The sequence below is a fragment of the Canis lupus genome, chromosome 11, assembly GCF_048164855.1.
Source record: "Canis lupus baileyi chromosome 11, mCanLup2.hap1, whole genome shotgun sequence".
NCBI classification, from domain to species: domain Eukaryota; kingdom Metazoa; phylum Chordata; class Mammalia; order Carnivora; family Canidae; genus Canis; species Canis lupus.
Window position 1 is genome coordinate 67857925 of NC_132848.1, and position 18035 is coordinate 67875959.

At 41.2% G+C, this 18035-nt stretch overlaps 1 long non-coding RNA gene across 7 annotated transcripts in view; it reads left to right on the forward strand.

The window, feature by feature from the left end:
- The window catches only part of LOC140600382 (uncharacterized), a 141704-nt gene that overhangs the window by 61475 nt on the left and 62194 nt on the right, over positions 1–18035 (forward strand). For all 7 annotated transcript variants that reach the window (XR_012003643.1, XR_012003642.1, XR_012003640.1 and 4 more), the window contains exon 2: positions 13978–14023. This is a non-coding gene — a long non-coding RNA (uncharacterized lncRNA). The remainder of the gene's footprint in view (positions 1–13977; positions 14024–18035) is intronic.

The following is an 18035-nucleotide window of genomic DNA, read 5'->3' on the forward strand; positions in this document are numbered from 1 at the left end:
ATTCTGGAGAAAGTTCCATGTGCGCTTGAGAAGAATGTGTATTCAGTTGAGTTTGGATGTAAAGTTCTGTAGATATCTGTGAAATCCATCTGGTCCAGTGTATCATTTAAAGCTCTCGTTTCTTTGGAGATGTTGTGCTTAGAAGACCTATCGAGTATAGAAAGAGCTAGATTGAAGTCACCAAGTATAAGTGTATTATTATCTAAGTATTTCTTCACTTTGGTTAATAATTGATTTATATATTTGGCGGCTCCCACATTCGGGGCATATATATTGAGGATTGTTAAGTCCTCTTGTTGAATAGATCCTTTAAGTATGAGATAGTGTCCCTCTTCATCTCTCACTACAGTCTTTGGGGTAAATTTTAGTTTATCTGATATAAGGATGGCTATTTCTCCTTTTAATTCTATCAGTTTTTTTTTTTTAAAGACACATGTCATTGTAAAGTGGTGTCTTTATTTTTTTATTTATTTTTATTTATCTATGATAGTCACACAGAGAGAGAGAGGGAGAGAGAGAGAGAGAGAGAAAGAGGCAGAGACACAGGCAGAGGGAGAAGCAGGCTCCATGCACCGGGAGCCCAAAGTGGGACTTGATCCCGGGTCTCCAGGATTGCGCCCTGGGCCAAAGGCAGGTGCCAAACCGCTGCGCCACCCAGGGATCCCTAATTCTATCAGTTTTTGCCTCATATATTTTGATGCTCTATTGTTAGGTACATACACATTTAGGATTATTGTATTCTTAGAAAATTGACCCTCTTATCATCTCTCTTATCATGTCTTTCTTTATCCTTGGTCAAAATTTTATTCCTTATTCTAAAGTCTACTTTTTCTGACATGAATATAACCACTAAAGCTTTTAAAAAATTAACACTTGCACAATATATATTTCTCTGTCATTTTAACTTTAATTCATCTCTATAATTACATTTAAATAAGTTTTTTGTACATAGCATATCGATGGCTCTTTAAAAAGATCCAGTCTGACAGTCTCTATTTTTTAATTGCATGTTTAAACCATTTACATTTTATATAGTTGGTTTAATGTTCACATTTTCTTACTTGTTTTTTGTTTGTCTTCTTTGTTTTTGTTTCCTTTAGCTTCCACCTCAATGTCATAATTGTCATGTGTATTATATCTACTTACATTGAAAACTACCAGATAATGTTATAATTTTTGTAACCAATAGTCATAAATATCTTAATGACTTTAAGAGGAAAAATGAGTTTGCTACACTTCTGCAGATATTTATCATTTCTCTTGCTTTTATTTGTGTAGTTCCAGGATTCCTCTGATAACATGTCTCCCCAGCCTTTCATGTTTCTGATGATGGTTCTTTTCTTTCAACACTTAAAGATGGTTGTCTATTGATTTCTGGCCTCTGCTGTTTCCCGGGAGAGATCTGCAGCCATTCACTCCTTAAATGTCATCTGTTGATCTTCTTCTAGCTGTATCTTTTTAAGACATTGTCTTTGTTTTGCTTTGTTTCGTTTATCAGCAGTTCAATTATGTTGTAGTGAGTTTTTTTTTAAGTGTATCAAGTTTGGGGTTCATCTGAGCTTCTTGATTTATAAATTATGTGTTTCATTAAATTAAATACATTTTCTTTCTGCCTCAGCCTTTTTCTCCTTTTCTTCTGGGACTCCAGGGTAGTGAATGTTTTGATATTGTCCTGAAGGTTCCTCAGAGTTTGTTAATTTTTTTTTTCAATCTTGTTTTCTCTCTGTTCTCAGACTGAATAGTTTCTATGGATCTATCTAGAAGTTCCTGACCCTTTTCCTCTGTCATCACCATTCTGCTATTAAACCCACCCAATGGGATCCCTGGGTGGCGCAGGGGTTTGGCGCCTGCCTTTGGCCCAGGGCGCGATCCTGGAGACCCGGGATCGAATCCCACATCGGGCTCCCGGTGCATGGAGCCTGCTTCTCCCTCTGCCTATGTCTCTGCCTCTCTCTCTCTCTCTCTCTCTCTCTCTCTGTGACTATCATAAATAAATAAAAATTAAAAAAAAATTAAACCCACCCAATGAATCTTTCATGTCATGCATTATGTATTTACAGATCTAAAGTTTCCACTTGGCTCTTTTTAATAGAAATTTCTAGAGGCGCCTGGGTGGCTCAGTGGTTGAGCATCTGCCTTTGGCTCAGGGCATGATCCCTGGGTCCTGGGATCAAGTCCTGCATCAGTCTCTCCACAGGGAGCCTGCTTCTTCCTCTGCCTATGTCTCTGCCTCTCTGTGTCCCTCATGAATAAATAAAATCTTAAAAAAATAAAAAAATAAAATTTCTACTTCTCTGCCAAGAAATATTCATTTTAATAGTATTTATCTTTATAGTGTGGTCATGGAGCATGGTTTAGTAGCTGTTTTGAAGTCATTATCTGATCATTCCAATACCTAAGTCATCTTAGGGGTGACAGCTAGTGAGTATTCTCTCTTTTACACTGAGAATTGGTTAGATTTTTTTCCCCCAGTTTTTACCATGTTGAACACTTTGGGTTTGTATCCTGGATATTTTGAATATTATGTTGCACACATCTGACTCCTGTTGAGATTCTTTGGAGAATGTTGATTACTTTTGTTTTTTAGCAGGTAGTCAACACCATTAGGTTTGGAGTGGGCAGTCTGGCCCACATTCTTTGGGCTTTGAGTCCAATGTGAGTTCAGTTTTCAACACTTTTGCTATGTTATTTGGGTCTTCCCTGCACATGTGCCACTCAGGGATTCATCTGGGGCTTGGCTAGGCCTCAAAGCCTTTGATACACTTTGGGTCTGTTCCACACACATGCACCTCAGACTTGTATTGATTCAGGCATAGAACTGGGGAATCCATTTCTTTAACTCTCTGTTCTCTGGTATCACTTGCTATTGAGATGATCATGATTTTCACCTTTCATTCTATTAATGTAGTATATCATGTTTGTTGATTTACGTATGTTGAACCATCTTTGTATCCCAGGGATAAATCCCACTTGGTCATAGTGACTGGTCCAGTTAATGTGCTATTGAATTCAGTTTGCTAATGTTTTGTTGATAGTCTTTGTGTCTACATTCATTAGGGATATTGGTTTGTAGTTTTCTTTTCTTGTAGTGATCTCCTCCAACTTTGGTATCAGGGTAAGGCTGGCCTCATAAAGTGAGTTTTGGAGTGTTCTCTCCTCTTAAATTTTTTGGGAAGAGTTAGAGAACAATTGACATTAATTATTCTTATTCTTATTCTTTAAATGTTGGCTAGATTTCACCAGGCAAAGCCCCTGGCCCTGAGCTTTTATATGTTGGGAGGCTTTTTTTATTCTGATTCAATCCCCTTACTTGTTATTGGTCTGTTCAGATTTTGTATTTCTTCATGATTTAGTCTTGGTAGGTTGTATGTTTTTAGAGCTTTATCCATTTCTCCTAGGTTAGTCTCTTATGATCTTTTCTGTGATATCAGTTGTAATGTCTCTTCTTTCAATTATGATTATATTGATTTTCATCTTATCTCTTTTTCACTTAATTGAGCAAAACGGTGTGTCAATTTTGTTTATCTTTTCAAAAAAACCAGCTCATAATTTTGTTGATTTTTTTCTGTTGTTTTTCCGGTCTTAATTTCATTTATTTCTGCTCTGCTCTTTGTTATTTCCTTTCTTCTGCTGGCTTTGGGTTTAGTTTTTCCTTCTTTTTTTAGTTCCTTGAGGTGTAAAGTTACATTCTTTGAGATCTTTCTTTTTCTTAACATAGGCATTTATCACTACAAATGTCTCTTTTATTTTTATTTATTTATTTTTTTGGGGGAGAGAGAGCACACATTTGAGTGGTGGGGGTTGGGGTAGGGGCAGAGGGAGAGGGGGAGAGAGAGAGAATCTTAAGCAGGCTCTGATGTGGAGCTTGATCCCATGACCTAAGCTGAAATCAGGAGTTGGACTGACTGAGCCACCAAGGTACCCCAAAACTTCTCTATTAAAATTGCTTTTGCTACATGGCATAAGTTTTGGGATGTTGTATTTCCATTTTTATTTTTTTGTTTCATTTGTGTTTTTAAAATTTTCCTTCTGATTTCTTCTTTGACTCACTGGTTGCTCAGGAGTATGTTGTTTAATTTCCATATATTTGTGAATTTTCCAGTTTTCCTCCTATTATTGATTTCCAGTTTCATACCATTGTGGCCAGAGAAGATACTTTGGTATGATTTCAATCTTCTTAAGATTTCATTTCATTTCTTTCTTTCTCTTTCTTTCTTTCTTTCTTTCTTTCTTTCTTTCTTTCTTTCTTTCTTTCTTTCTTTCTTTCTTTCTTTCTTTCTTTCTCTTTCATTTATTTATAAAAAGATTTTATTTATTTATTCATGAGAAACAGAAAGAGAGAGAGAGAGAGAGAGAGGTGGAGACACAGGCAGAGGGAGAAGCAGGCCCCATGCAGGGAGCCCAATGTGGGACTTGATCCCAGGACTCTAGGATCATGCCCTGGGCTGAAGGCAGGCACCAAACCGCTGAGCTGTCCAGGGATGCCCAGATTTCATTTATTCTCAGTTTCAATCTTACTAGACTTATTTTGTGACATATAATATGATCTACCCTGGGGAATGTTCTGTGTATGCTTGAGAAGAATGTATATTCTGCTACTATTGGATGGAATGTTCTGTATATATCTGTTAGATCCGTTTGGTCCAAAGTGAAGTTCAAATCTAACATCTCCCTATTGATTTTCTCCTAGATTATCTATCCAGTATTGAAATGTGGGTATTAAGGTCCCCTATTATTATTGTATTATTGTCTATTTTTCCCTTCAGATCTGTTAATATTTGCTGAATATACTTAGGTGTTCTGATAATGGGTACATATATATTTATGATTGTTACATCTTTTTGATGAATTGATCTTTTTATCATTATTTAATGACTTTGTTCTTTCTTGTTACAGTTCTTGGCTTAAGACCTATTTTGTCTGATAGAAATACAGCAACCCCTTCAGTCTTTTGGTTTCTACTTGCAGGGAATATCTATTTTCATCCCTTTACTTTGAGTCTGTGTGCAGCTGAAGTGAATCTTTCATAGGCAATCTATAGTTGGGTCTTATTTTTTAAATCCAGGGATGGCTATTTTAATTCACCCTAGATGGTCTGGCTCTTCCAGTATTGCTACCTCTCCTTCTTGCACCACACTTCCTTTATTGAGAAAGCTTTGAGTCCTCTTGGGGCTGGGTAGTAAATTTTGTGCCACACCCAATTCTCTGCTGTTTCTTCTAAAGAATCTGTGACTCAAAATTGGACATAGACTCTAGATCCTCTTCCCCTTGGGATAAATTCCAGGACTTTCTAAGGCAGCCGTTATCAGCATGTATATGTGTGTGCATGTGCACACACATGTGTTTATTGTCAGTGTCTAGTTTTCTAATAATTAACCTTCATATCATCTAGGTTAAAGGAGACTCAGAGGTCTTCATGTAATAGGGTACCCCTCCAGTTCCTGGGGTGGGCATGCAGGAGCGGCCTGAGTATGATCTTGTGACACATAGTTGTTATAGGGATTGTATCATGTAGAATTTTATTTTCCATTTTCTCCACTCTCTTGCTTGTAAATGGTCCTTTTGGCCTGGTTTGCTTACTTACTTCTGTTTGAGCAGATTCTGATCTTCCAGAGGATATGGAATTGTTATTACACTGATGTTTTAGGATCCATGTGGGTAATGGTGCTCTGAATATATAGCCCATTGTAGAAGTGACAGTTTGAGTTAGGAAGTGAGTAGACCTCTGTTAGCATTCTCCTATAACCCAGAAACTCCCATGAGCTGTGATGGAAAGAGTAGTGTGGGGATGGTTACACACCCAGAGAGAAGCCATTTCAACTCCCTTGGTGAGTGGCCTTTGCTGGCTCCTCTGCCATTGGCTACTCCTCAAGATGAGGTTTCTGTTCAGGAAGGAGGGAACAGGTATAGAAGAATTTCCCTTTTTATTGTTCCGGATCTGTTAGCTCAAAGAGGGGAGTATTTGTATGCTGGTCACAGGCCCAAGCAGATGGGAACTTTCTGAGGCACCTGTTTTCCAGCTGTTGGCACCCCCTATGGAGGCCAGAATGGATGTGAGTAGATATAAAAAATTCCACAAACTCTGTTTAGGATGTTAGTAAGTAGCCAAGTAGAATACTTGTTTAAACAAAACCAGTGCCCAGGGAAATTTATATATATGTCACATTTTGCCCAGTGTGCATGTATTAATCTTGTAGTTGAAGGAGTGAATTGGTATTAACCTAATATGATGCTATATTCAGAGTTCCCTAGGCCTATTTTCCATTTGGAGTGAAATCGGGAAGATTAGGACATGAGCCTTGATCCTTTTTTTTTGTTGTTGTTGTTCTGTATCTTGTAAAAGACAAACTCCTTGTGTTTTGGGATGATATAATTTTCTTTTTGGGAGAAGAGTATGAGATTAGTATTTGTCTCTCACCTTTAAGTCCAGCTTTTGATTTAATTATCCCACAGAAGTAATCTCTTAGTAGGATGTTCTATCATAGCTTTAATGCCATTTCTCATTTTGCCTATGTGGACAGGGCCTGCGATTCCTCCAAGTGTTCAATTAGGGTGACTTACGAGAACAAAGTGGGGGAAGTGGCATTGGATATCATACCAAAGCCATTTGTGCTATCAAATAATGACGGCTCTTTTCTAGAAACACATAATTAGGTTTGGAATTCACGATAACATTCTCCTGTATTTAAAAACCCAGACCACAAACAGATAAAATATCAGAGGAAAGAAAATGCTTTTGATGTGTCAGAATTCATTTATTTTCCAACTTGTAATGCTTTGTCTTACGTATGTGAATGAGCACTTATCAAAACATAAGAAGGTTATTATTCAAATATTCCATTCTGAACATTTGTCCAAATTCAGCTTAATATGGTCTATTAACATGAAGAATGTTGAGAAAGGATCCCAAGTAGATTTTAGGAGGTGATTAGAAAACTAAATTAGGCTTTCTTCCTAAATATTTAAAAAATATTTACTTAAGTTATAGATGTAATACATGAACAGATACATCACGTAAAAAAGCAAACAGTACATTCTTAAATACTTAATAGCATTGGGTAGAAAATCCCTCTTCCGTAGGAAATTTGGGAATGTGTCTTTTCATGGCTAATACCCTTAATTTGGCACTTTTTTTTACAATAAAATAATTTTGCAGCTGCCCATTAAAATATATAATTTATTATTTAGGATTTGCTTTAAAATATCTTGCATTTGGCTTGCTCTCTTTAGTAGAAGGAGATTTATAATGCAGTTTTCTAAAGTGTAGCACTTCTTTTCTGCCTGTTAACTTGTCCAGGTTATACTTTACCTTGTTGAATCAATCATGGTGGGGCTTTATTGTTATTTCTACAGGTGTCTTATCTTCCCAGCTAAAGTGTGAGTTCCTTGAATGGTGTAAATATGTATCCTGTATTTTTTGTGTTCGATATTCCTTAAAGGGTATCATACACAGTAGGTGCTCGATAAATACGTTTCCTTATTGCAGTGCAGGTTAGCATTAGATTTGTTTAAATTTGCCACATGAGGACATGGCCCCAAATGTTAATCTTGGGAAGGGATGGTGGTATAAATCTTTGTTATCTCCTGATTTGCTTGTGATTTGGCAGTCTCTTAGGAAAGAATAAAGAAATCCTGGCTAATTAAAAGTGCTAATTTGCACCTTCAATTTCACATTATGAATATTTTATTTAGAATGCTTATCTGAGTATTTTTATTTGAATCAGGGGGTGAAAGATAAAGTGGCTATTCTTTGTTTCTCTCACCTGTCCCATTCTGCTTTATACACATATGGCCATTTATGCAGAATGGTTTCACCATTTTCCCTTTTCTGATGATAGGTACTGATTACTAGAGTAGAATGGGTAGCAGATTGGCTGAGTACAATACTGACTGGGTAGTTTATCCAGAGTCTGGACACTTCTCAGGTATTCCCAGACATTCATCTACTCATTCTTCCAACAAGCGTGTGTTGATTACCCATTAAGTGGCAGGATACTGTGCAGCCCCAGAACTACAGTGGGGACAAGACAAACATACCCTGGCCCCCTGGGACTTGTATTGTTGGACTCTGTCAAGATCCTAAATACTTCTAGGGAGGATGTGAACTACTTAAAGTCTGGTACTGTCAGAGGGAAAATGGACTTCTCCAGACTGATTCAGAGTCACTGTTTTACCCTTCACTTGACTTAGACTTAATTTGGGGTACATAAATACAAAATAAAGTTTACTTTTCCATTCTAGTGAGAAAAATGCTTTAATGTTATTTAAAAAATAGAAAATTACATATAAATTGTACACCTCACATGAGAATTTGTTGTGTGAAAGCTTCTTGGGAAGAATGATAGTCCCCTATAACTCTAAGTAACCTACAAAAAAATATTGTTTTCCCTTTTTCCATGAAAATTAATACTGTGTTGAAGTGTTTTGTTTGACTTGTTTGAAACAGAAAAAAATGTGACCACAGTTTCAAGGACGATTCAATATAGCTTGGCAACAGTCCTTGATAGCTCTCCTGCTATGTTTTTTGGGTAACAAGGATGGAGAAAACAATGAAGATGAAATTTCCAGGAAATAACCCAATCAGGTGTTGCTTAATGGAGTCTACTGTCATTAAAATCCAATTCGATTCATTTGAAGAGTGAAATATCACAATTGCAACTACACCATAATGGCTTTTGGAAGATGGAATTTGTATAAGCTGGGTTAATCCCTTGATCACCAATTCAAATAAAAATAGATAAAACATGAAGAGGTTGGCAGAAGCAAAGGACTGGGAATAGTAATGCTGATGCCAGAAGGTGTCTTTCCTGCCAAAGGGAATTGGCATAGGGAAGAGTCTCTGAGCCCAGATCCTGGAAACCACAATCTGGTAGAGATGGAAGACAGATTGTCCATGTCCAGCCGGGGAGCTGGAGCTCTGCTGGCCCAGCCAGATCACAAGTGAACTGCCACTCTGACCTGTACGCATGGCCTTGTGTGCAAAAACTTGCATTTCTTTCCATTTAGGGTCTTGCTTTTTCTTAGCCTGCAAAAAGTTGAATGGCTTGTCATGAATAAGTTATATCTTTGGAAAACACAACAGAGACACAGCCTCTCTGAGGGAGAGCTACTACTCCCTGTTTGTAGAAGAGAGCATTACAATGTATAAGTAGAGAGCTGTTCAGTGAATTCCAGGTTTATGCCTGGAAATGGCACCCTGGAGATTTGAAGGAGATAAGAGCTACCAAAACGTATACTAGTAGACGTTCAGGGCATAACTTTGATGCAGGCTGGGTTAGTGATATTGGCTGGATTGCACTTAATTATGAGGCTGTTACCTTGGACTTGAAATTCTTTGACAATCCACAATAATCAGCCAAAATTGGGATGAAATTTGTTTCTTCTTGACAAATTCTTTTAAGCTATTACAAGTGAAATGGGATTTCAAAAGCACGTTTGTATTGTTCTTGATGACAAACTTTCAATTAACTCACATACAAAAAATTGCAAAGTATTTACAATTTTTAAAGGTATTTGTTAGAAAAGACCCTACAAGAATTTCTGCCAGGCCGTACTTGATGCCTGTACATCGTGTAGGATGCTTTCGACTGCAAGTTACAGAATGGTTTAAATATGGATATTTTGTCATCTTACATCGCGAAAAGATGTAAAACTCTGACAGAGGGTACCTTCAGGATTGGTTCCAAAATCAGCACCTCAAAAACATCATCCTTATATTCTAGTCTCATATTCTGGACACTTTGACTCAATGAACTTAGTACCTTCTCCTGGTCCAAGATGGCTGGTTCAGAGTTCTGGCATCAAAATGGACATAACCATGTCCAAGCAAAAGAATATTCCTCTTTTACATTGCTTTTTAGAATTGAGGAAACATTCTAGAGACCTCTCAGCAGACTTCCTGTCACATCTCATTGGCCAGGAGTGGATCATACTCTCTTCCTAAGTCAGTCAGTATCGAGGTGAATGGGATCACACTGACTGCATAGAGCTAGAGACCAATCAGGAATTATTCTTGGGTCAATTTGGGAAGAGGTGGACCTCGGAACAAAATCGTACACACACGGGATCCCTGGGTGGCGCAGCGGTTTGGCGCCTGCCTTTGGCCCAGGGCGTGTGATCCTGGAGACCCGGGATCGAATCCCACATCGGGCTCCCAGTGCATGGAGCCTGCTTCTCCCTCTGCCTGTGTCTCTGCCTCTCTCTCTCTGTGTGTGACTATCATAAATAAATTAAAAAAAAAAAATCGTACACACACATACATGCGTGCACGGCTATCCAAAAATAGCTAACCGCAGAAGCTCTCCAGGAGAAGATACTGAGACAAAGTTTGGAGTGCAAGATGTTGTCAGGGTTCAATTCCTGTGAAGGGAAGGGAGAAGCAGGACTAGGCAGGAGAAGAGGCTGAACTGTGATGCGAGCCTGAGAGCCTTGGCCAAACCAGGAGAGTGTTTCCCTGGAGCATCTTGCATGGGGTTGAAATGGCCAGGCTTCTATACCTACCAGATAGCTCAGCAGACGTGGGCTGCCAGGTGAGGCTGCTGTGCAGCTGAGCAAACCTGGAACCGTGCGCTACCCCGAGCTGGGGGGTCTGAGTGCTAGACCCATCTGTGCGCCGTGGCCACTGGTGCCCGTTACAGCCCAGCATGCACAACTGCAGAAGTGTGAAAAGTAACTATATTTTTAGAAAAAGGATTCTATTTTTTATTTTATTTTTTTTAAAGATTATATTTATTTCTTCAGAGAGAGAGAGAGAGAGAGAGAGAGAGAGAGGCAGAGACACAGGCAGAGGGAGAAGCAGGCTCCATGCAGGGAGCCCGACATGGGACTCAATCCCAGGTCTCTGGGATCACACCCTGGACTGAAGGCGGCGCTAAACTGCTGAGCCACCTGGGCTGCCCCAGGATTCTATTTTGTAAAAAGGATTCTCTTCTGGCCACTAATCAGTACTGTTCCTCTTTGTTCCCAGCCTTAGTTGTCCTGAAGCTGCAGAGGTTTTGCTGGATATGGTCACCAGGTGTGGATCATGGATGTTTTAGAGCTCGAACAGCTCTTGGAGTTCACCTGTTCAGTCAGAGAACCCAGTAAGCTGGGTTAAAGAAGCTAAAACCCAGATGAGTTCTGGGACTGAACTTGTAACCTTGCTTGCAGTAGGTGTTTAATGAATTGAATTTGTTGAATTGAATTATTTCAGAATATGAATTGGGGATTAGAACCATGCTCTCCTGACTTCTAATCCATTGTTTTTTTTTTGTCAGACCCATACTGCTGTGTGTGTGTGTGTGTGCATGAGTGTGAGCCCGCACAGGGGACAGAAACAGAGAGACTGAGAGAAATAATTCAGTTTCTGTCAGCCCAGAATTTTATGTTATCATATATACTTAAAAGAGAAGTCAGGCAAATCAGAATTATTTCATTTGAAAAATTGGAGACAGGACAGCCGGGTGGCTCAGCGGTTTAGTGCCGCCTTCAGCCGGGGCGTGGTCCTGGAGACCCGGGATCGAGTCTCACGTCAGGCTCCCTGTATGGAGCCTGCTTCTCTCCCTCTGCCTGTGTCTCTGCCTCTCTCTGTGTCTGTCATGAATAAATAAATAAAATCTTTAAAAAAAATAGAAAAAAAATTGGAGACAGCTTTATCCAATATTCAAATAGGTTTAGTTTATGGGCTGTATTTAGGTCATAACCTCAAATTTAGGTGGGACAGTGGTTTCTACCCAGCAGATTATTGCCACAGGGCAATATAAACCAAGTTGGCTTGATCCTTTGCTTTCTCAGGAAAAGCTGGAAAAAAAAAAAAAAAAAGCTGAAGATCTGGATTTTTTTCAGGGGTATCTCTAAGATTTTTAATGCTGATTCAAAAGTTTTAGATTATTATGTTGGCCAACTTTGAACATGCTAGGTTGCTGACTCTAATCCAGTGGTTCACAACCAGGGACAATTTTGCCCCACCAGGAGACATGTGACAATATCTGGATTTATTTTTGTCCAGCACAATGGAGTAGGGAATGCTGCTGGCATCTAGAGGCCAGGGATGCTGTTCAACATCCTACATTGAACAAGACATTCCCCACAGCAAAGAATTATTTGGTCTAAAATGTTGATAGTGCTAAGGTTGAGAAACTGTTTAGTCGGTATGTTAAAGTCGAAAAACTGACTTTTAGAAAAAAATTTTTTTTAAAAAGACATATAGTACATCATTAGAGAAACTGACTCCTTTTCACTGGGATATCCTATTTGAAAGTTGGCAGGTGGGACTTGCCTAAGAACAGGGAAACAAAATCTCAGGGCTTATAAAATCAATGCTATTAAAGATGGTTACTAAGGTGCCAACTAAGCATATGAAAAGATGGTCAGCATCCCTAATTATCTCATAAATATGAATCAAAACCACAACTGACACCTCCTCACACCTGTCAGGATGGCTGCTACTTAAAAAAAAAAAAAGTGTTGGCTGGGATATGAAGTTGGAACCCTTGTGTACTGTTGGTGGTACTAAAATGGTACAACTACTGTGGCAAATAGCGTGACAATTCCTCAAAAAATTAAAGTTGTAACTACTGTATGACCCAGCAATTCTACTGGGTATATATCCCAAAGAATTGAAAGAAGGGTTTTTTTTTTTTTTTTAAGATTTATTTATTTATTCATTCAGAGAGAGCGAGAGAGAGACAGAGACACAGGCAGAAGGAGAAGCAGGCCCCATGCAGGAAGCCCCATGTGACTTGATCCCGGGTCTCCAGGATCACACCCCGGGCTGAAGGTGGCCCTAAACCGCTGGGCCACGGGGGCTACCTGAAAGCAGGGTCTTAAAGAGAGATTTGCACAGCATATTCACAGCAGCATTATTCACAATACCCAAGAGGTGGAAGTAACCCAGGTGTCTACTTATGGATGAATGGTTAAAGGAAATATGGTCTATACCTACAATAAATACTACACAGCCTTAACAAGGAAGGAAAGCCTGCCACATGTTACCTCGTGGGTGAACCTTGAAGACCCTATGCTAAGTGAAATAAAGCAGTTAGAAAGACAAAAACAGTAAGATCCCACTTATATGAAGGTACCTAAAATAGCCAAATTCATAGATGTAGAAAGTAGAAGAATGGGTTTCCAGGGACTGGATGGATGGCCGGGAGGGAACTTTTGCTTAATGGTTTAGAGTTCCACTTCTGCAAGATGAAAAGGTTCTGGAGATTGTTTTACAACAATGTGAATATACCTAAGACTACTGAACTATATACCTAAAAAATGGTTAAGATGGTAGGTTTATAATATGTATTTTTAGCTGCAATAACAAAGGTGACTGAGCTGAAAAATAATCCACCGATAAAAAATTCTAATCTCATTGTATGTGACATTGGTTACACCAAGGTATTTTTCAAAACTCAACACAAAAACAAACAAAATGCATCATTTGTAGAGACTCAAATCACATCTTCCCTCTGCATTTCAAGAGAAACATCTAAAGCATGAGTCCTGTGGTTGAACAACACATGGTCAAATTACAAGGATTTTCAGGACTTCTAGCCTCCCAGACCTTTCAGAGTCCAGTGTTCTGAGACACTCATGTGATCAGATCACCCCAGAGTCTCTTGCTCTGAACAGCTGGTGGGATGAGTCCTTCCTTTCTGGTGGAAAGAAAAACTATCATTGTTGTGTATTCCTCACCACTCTATGGCAAGTGATACTAACTCTATGCTCTGAGGCTTTCAGAAGTTGGCTTTTGATATGAAAACCAAGATTTTAGAGTTCTAAACTCTCTTTCACTCTAAAAAAGTTTCTACTATGTGTCTAAAATACCTATTCAGAAGGACGTCTGGGTGGCTCAGTGGTTGAGTGTCTGCCTTCAGCTCAGGATTCCTGCAGGGACCCTACTTCTCTCTCTGCCTGTGTCTCCGCCTCTTTCTGTGTCTCTCATGAATAAATAAATAAAATCTTTAAAAAAATACCTATTCTGAAATCAAAAATCATTTTTTGCAGACGGTGAATTTAGAAGGCCATTCCTGTTGCCTGAGTGAGGAGAGAGGTAGGTGGGGCGTATTTCAAAATACCAACCCATACTCATGTTGTCTCCTTTGCCCTGCTGTGAGCTCCTTGAAGCAGGGTCTGTGTCTTCATTTGGTGCCACCAGGCTTGGCTGACACATGGCCCCATAGGAGCCACCAAGAAAACATTTGAATCAAGGAATAAATGAATGAGGGAGTGACTTGACCTCCTGGTTTCTTCCCACTATAAAACAGGGCTAACAATTCTTAGGGGTGGCCGCAGGCAAAATTGTGACCTAAACTAAGTTTTCCTCCATTCCCTTTGGGCGACCCATTTTCTTCCCCTATTAAGTTCCTCTCAGGAGATGCTCACTTGTGGTTGTGCCCCGCATTACACACTGGTCAGTGGGTTATCTTTCCAAAGGCTATTTGCTCCTTAAGCCTTATCTGCATCATGGAACGGAAGGGTTCTTTGTGAGAGGGATTTTCAGGTGCAGTTTGTCAGGAGGGATTCTCTGAGGCTGGCGCGCCCATTCTGGGCCCCCAGATGCGCTGAGTACATAATCTGCTTTGCTTACACTGAAGGCTGGCCCTGATAATCCCGGCTCCACCTGCATCACCAGGCTGTCAGGAGGATAAAGTGGGATGATAGATGGAGGAGCACTTTGAAAAGTTAAAAGCTCCTCACAAACGCAAATTGTTATTGTAATTAATCCACAGTGTCAGAGAGGCAGTCTTCTTGAAGGGTCCCATCCCCCAGGAGACAGGGTATTGAGGGGGCATTTGGAAGGAGGTACCATTTATTAGTTTCTTGTTTTTAGAGCAACGAAATTCCCCCCTCCCTCACCAGCATGCACTGAGTGAATAGGAGGAAAAGTTGTTTTTAAAATCAGCGTGGATTAGGGCCCCCCCCAAAGCCTCTAAAAACTGTAAACTTTGTTTTGTCATGTTCAGTGCCAAATGACAGGGAGCCAATAGCCGTATTTTTTCTCTCTTTCCCACATCTCTTTCTCTACCCTTTCAACCCCCCCTTAATTATTTTAGAACAAGTCTCAGCTTGGAGTTGATCTTCAACTTCTGGAAAGCTGAATTGGTTCCTACGTATTTGGCTTGGCTGAGTGAGAGGGAGGAGGGCTTGCTTCTGCAGGAAAAAGAGAGGGGTGCACGCTGGGGGGAATTTGGGGAGCTGGGGGGAAACAGGGGCCTTAGTTCAAGTTTGAGCGCTCTCTCCTTTGGCCTACACTTCTGTCTTCTGTTTGCAGGTCAGCCCCGCCTGGGTTGAAGCGGGGGCAGGTGGAGTCTGGAAGAGAGGGCTTGGGGCCTTTGGTCCTGGATCTGATTAGGGTTCTGACTGCTGGTCAGATTTCATTAAATATGGGGCCGAATGCTGGAAAATAAATCATGAAGCAAGCCAGAGGTGGCTGGTGGTGATTTGTTGTCTTAAAGGAAGGTAGCTGTTCCCACTGTTTTCAGGTGGGAAAGGGAAGGCCCTGCTGCCTTTCCTTCACCGGGCTCTTTTCATCCTTTTCTTGGGGGTGGCTTGAACATGCTGGAGTATTAGCTGGAGGCCATGTGTTGGCCGGAGCTCCTGGGGCCAGGTTGGGCAGCACAGGGAAAGCCTGGGGGTGGGCGGCGGTGGTGGTCACTGGGGTCCCATCATCTGGCCTCACAGACAGCAGGCTGGGGGAGTACCACTGGTCCTTGAGAGCAGCCCCAGCTCTGAAGGGCCTCTCCTGGCAGCTGCTCAGGGGCGTGGGCAGGCTTTGTTTCTGTGTGGGGCATAGGAAAAACTATCTTTAGAACCTTCAAGAGTTTTGCCAAATGTTCCCAGGATGTGACTTCTTTTCTCTTGCTCTTCTCCGTTTGAGTGAAAAGTCCTTTCTCCCTTGGTCTTCCCATCCAAATTCAACTCACCCTTCCAGGGCTTTTCTCAAATCCCATTTTCTCCCACACTTCAAGAACAGTCTTGCGTTTGCTTCATGAACACCCAGAAGCCCGTTTAGATCCACCACGTTATAGGCTCTTGCTTATCTTACTTAAATTCTGTATATGTTGACACTTGTGAATTTATTTTTCTCTTACCAGTTTATGATGTATGTCTTGAGCGTTGCTCTTGGACTGTAATGGTTCATTCTCGAAATGGTTTGTTTCTTTAGAACAAACGGCATGCCCAATTCCTTTTTTTTTTTTTTAAATTTCATTTATTTATTCATGAGAGACACAGAGAGAGAGAGAGAGGCAGAGACACAGGCAGAGGGAGAAGCGGGCTCCATGCAGGGAGCCCGACGCGGGACCTGATCCCGGGTCTCCAGGACCACGACCCGGGCTAAAGCCGGCGCTAAACCGCTGAGCCATCCGGGCTGCCCCCCAATTCCTTTTGTATACTTTCCAGTGCCAGACTTTATACCGAACATTGTAAGCATTCTAAAACCCATTACTTTCTTTTTTCTTTTGCGAATATGGTTTTTGTGAAATGAAGAGTAGAAGTATTGAGAAGGAAGATGTACTCTCAAGAGCAGATGAGATCCTAGGGCAGTCTCTCCTGCATGGATGTGCCTTTACTTCCTCCTCCTGCACCAGTGGTAGGCATCAGGAATACACCAGCACACTCTTCTTGGTCGGACAGATCTTGTCAGGCACTGTAAGTCAGTAGGAGGAGGCTCAGTGCTCTGAAACATATGTGGGGAGCACGAAGGCTTTGCAGTTCTTACCCTTTATTTCTCTGTCTTCCTTGAAATGTTTGAAGTATCTAAGATGTGATGCAGTGGTGCAGTCAAAGGGCAGGAGGATGTCTTGGGCATGAGAGACAGCCCTTTAAAAGTTTGCCATACTGAGGGAATTGGACGGTCCTGCTCGGCTGGTGACCATGCAGGAAGGTGAATAAAATGGCACCTTGTCCCCATAGCATTCTAATACACAGGAGCCCAGGTCTCACATTCTTATTTCCTGGCCTATGTGTGACACCATTTAAGTAGATTTTACATTTTGGTGTTTTCCTGTAGGTACAATCTGAGATGTGACTTTTTCTCTACCCTCAGTTCACACTTGGATCTCTAAGATGTTCATAGAAAGAATTGTTTTAAGAAATTAATGTTAAAATACTACCAGTGTTCCCTTCCCTGGGTGTAATAGATGCTACTGGTGCCCGCTGAGATCCTTTTGAGTGCCAGTGGCCCAGCCTCACATCACTTGCTTCCTGGCTGATACCAGTGGCCTTCGCAAGATGCCCTCGGGCCACTGGAATTGAGTAGATACGGTGCCAAGAGCCAGAATGCCTGGGGGTTGACATCCAGTCTGAGGTGGCTGGTGGCAAGTGACTCACCGAGTGGGAGTAAGAAGGTCCCAGCAGCCTTGCCTAAGTGTGAGATGATTCGTGCTCCAGAACACCCCATGGATCAGGCCGAGGCTGAGACGTAGGGCCACACCCGAGCTCAGGTCTTGCCCTTGTCTCATTCTGCTTCCTCTACTTCCTTCTCGGCTTCTCCTGGGAACTCTTCATTGATATACAACTGGCCAGCGAGTCATGGTCTCAAGGTCTGATTTAAGGGACCTGGGGCACCTGATTTAAGGTGAGGGCAGGGCAGCAGAGGGCAACCGTGGTGGCAGCGAGAAGGGTATAGATGAGGGATAATCCCAACGGTGGTTAAAACAAAGCTTCACTGGGTCTTGATCTGGTGGCACACAGCCTCTGTGTATACCACGGGGAGATATGGAGAAAATCGTCCAGCAAGGCTTGGTAGTTAGTCGTGCCAGGCTGGGGCTGCTAGTGGTTTAGAGAGGAACCTTCCAGATCAGGGCTGAGAATCTAGGTGGGCCGCAGTCAGTTCATGTAGGGCAAGTTAAATCACTTCTGGAAGACAAAGGGTTGTTGTAGTGGAGTTACTGTTTCTGGGATTGAAAGCTGGCATCAGCCGTGGAACCGTCGTGTTGGCCCCCATGGGCAGAGGGCAGATTTTGCCCGGTCCCTGACCTATTGCTCTCTCTGGGCTCTCTCTCCTCTGGTGAAGGGACTCCGCCTTTGAGAATGAATATTTTCTTCCTTTAAGGAAAATT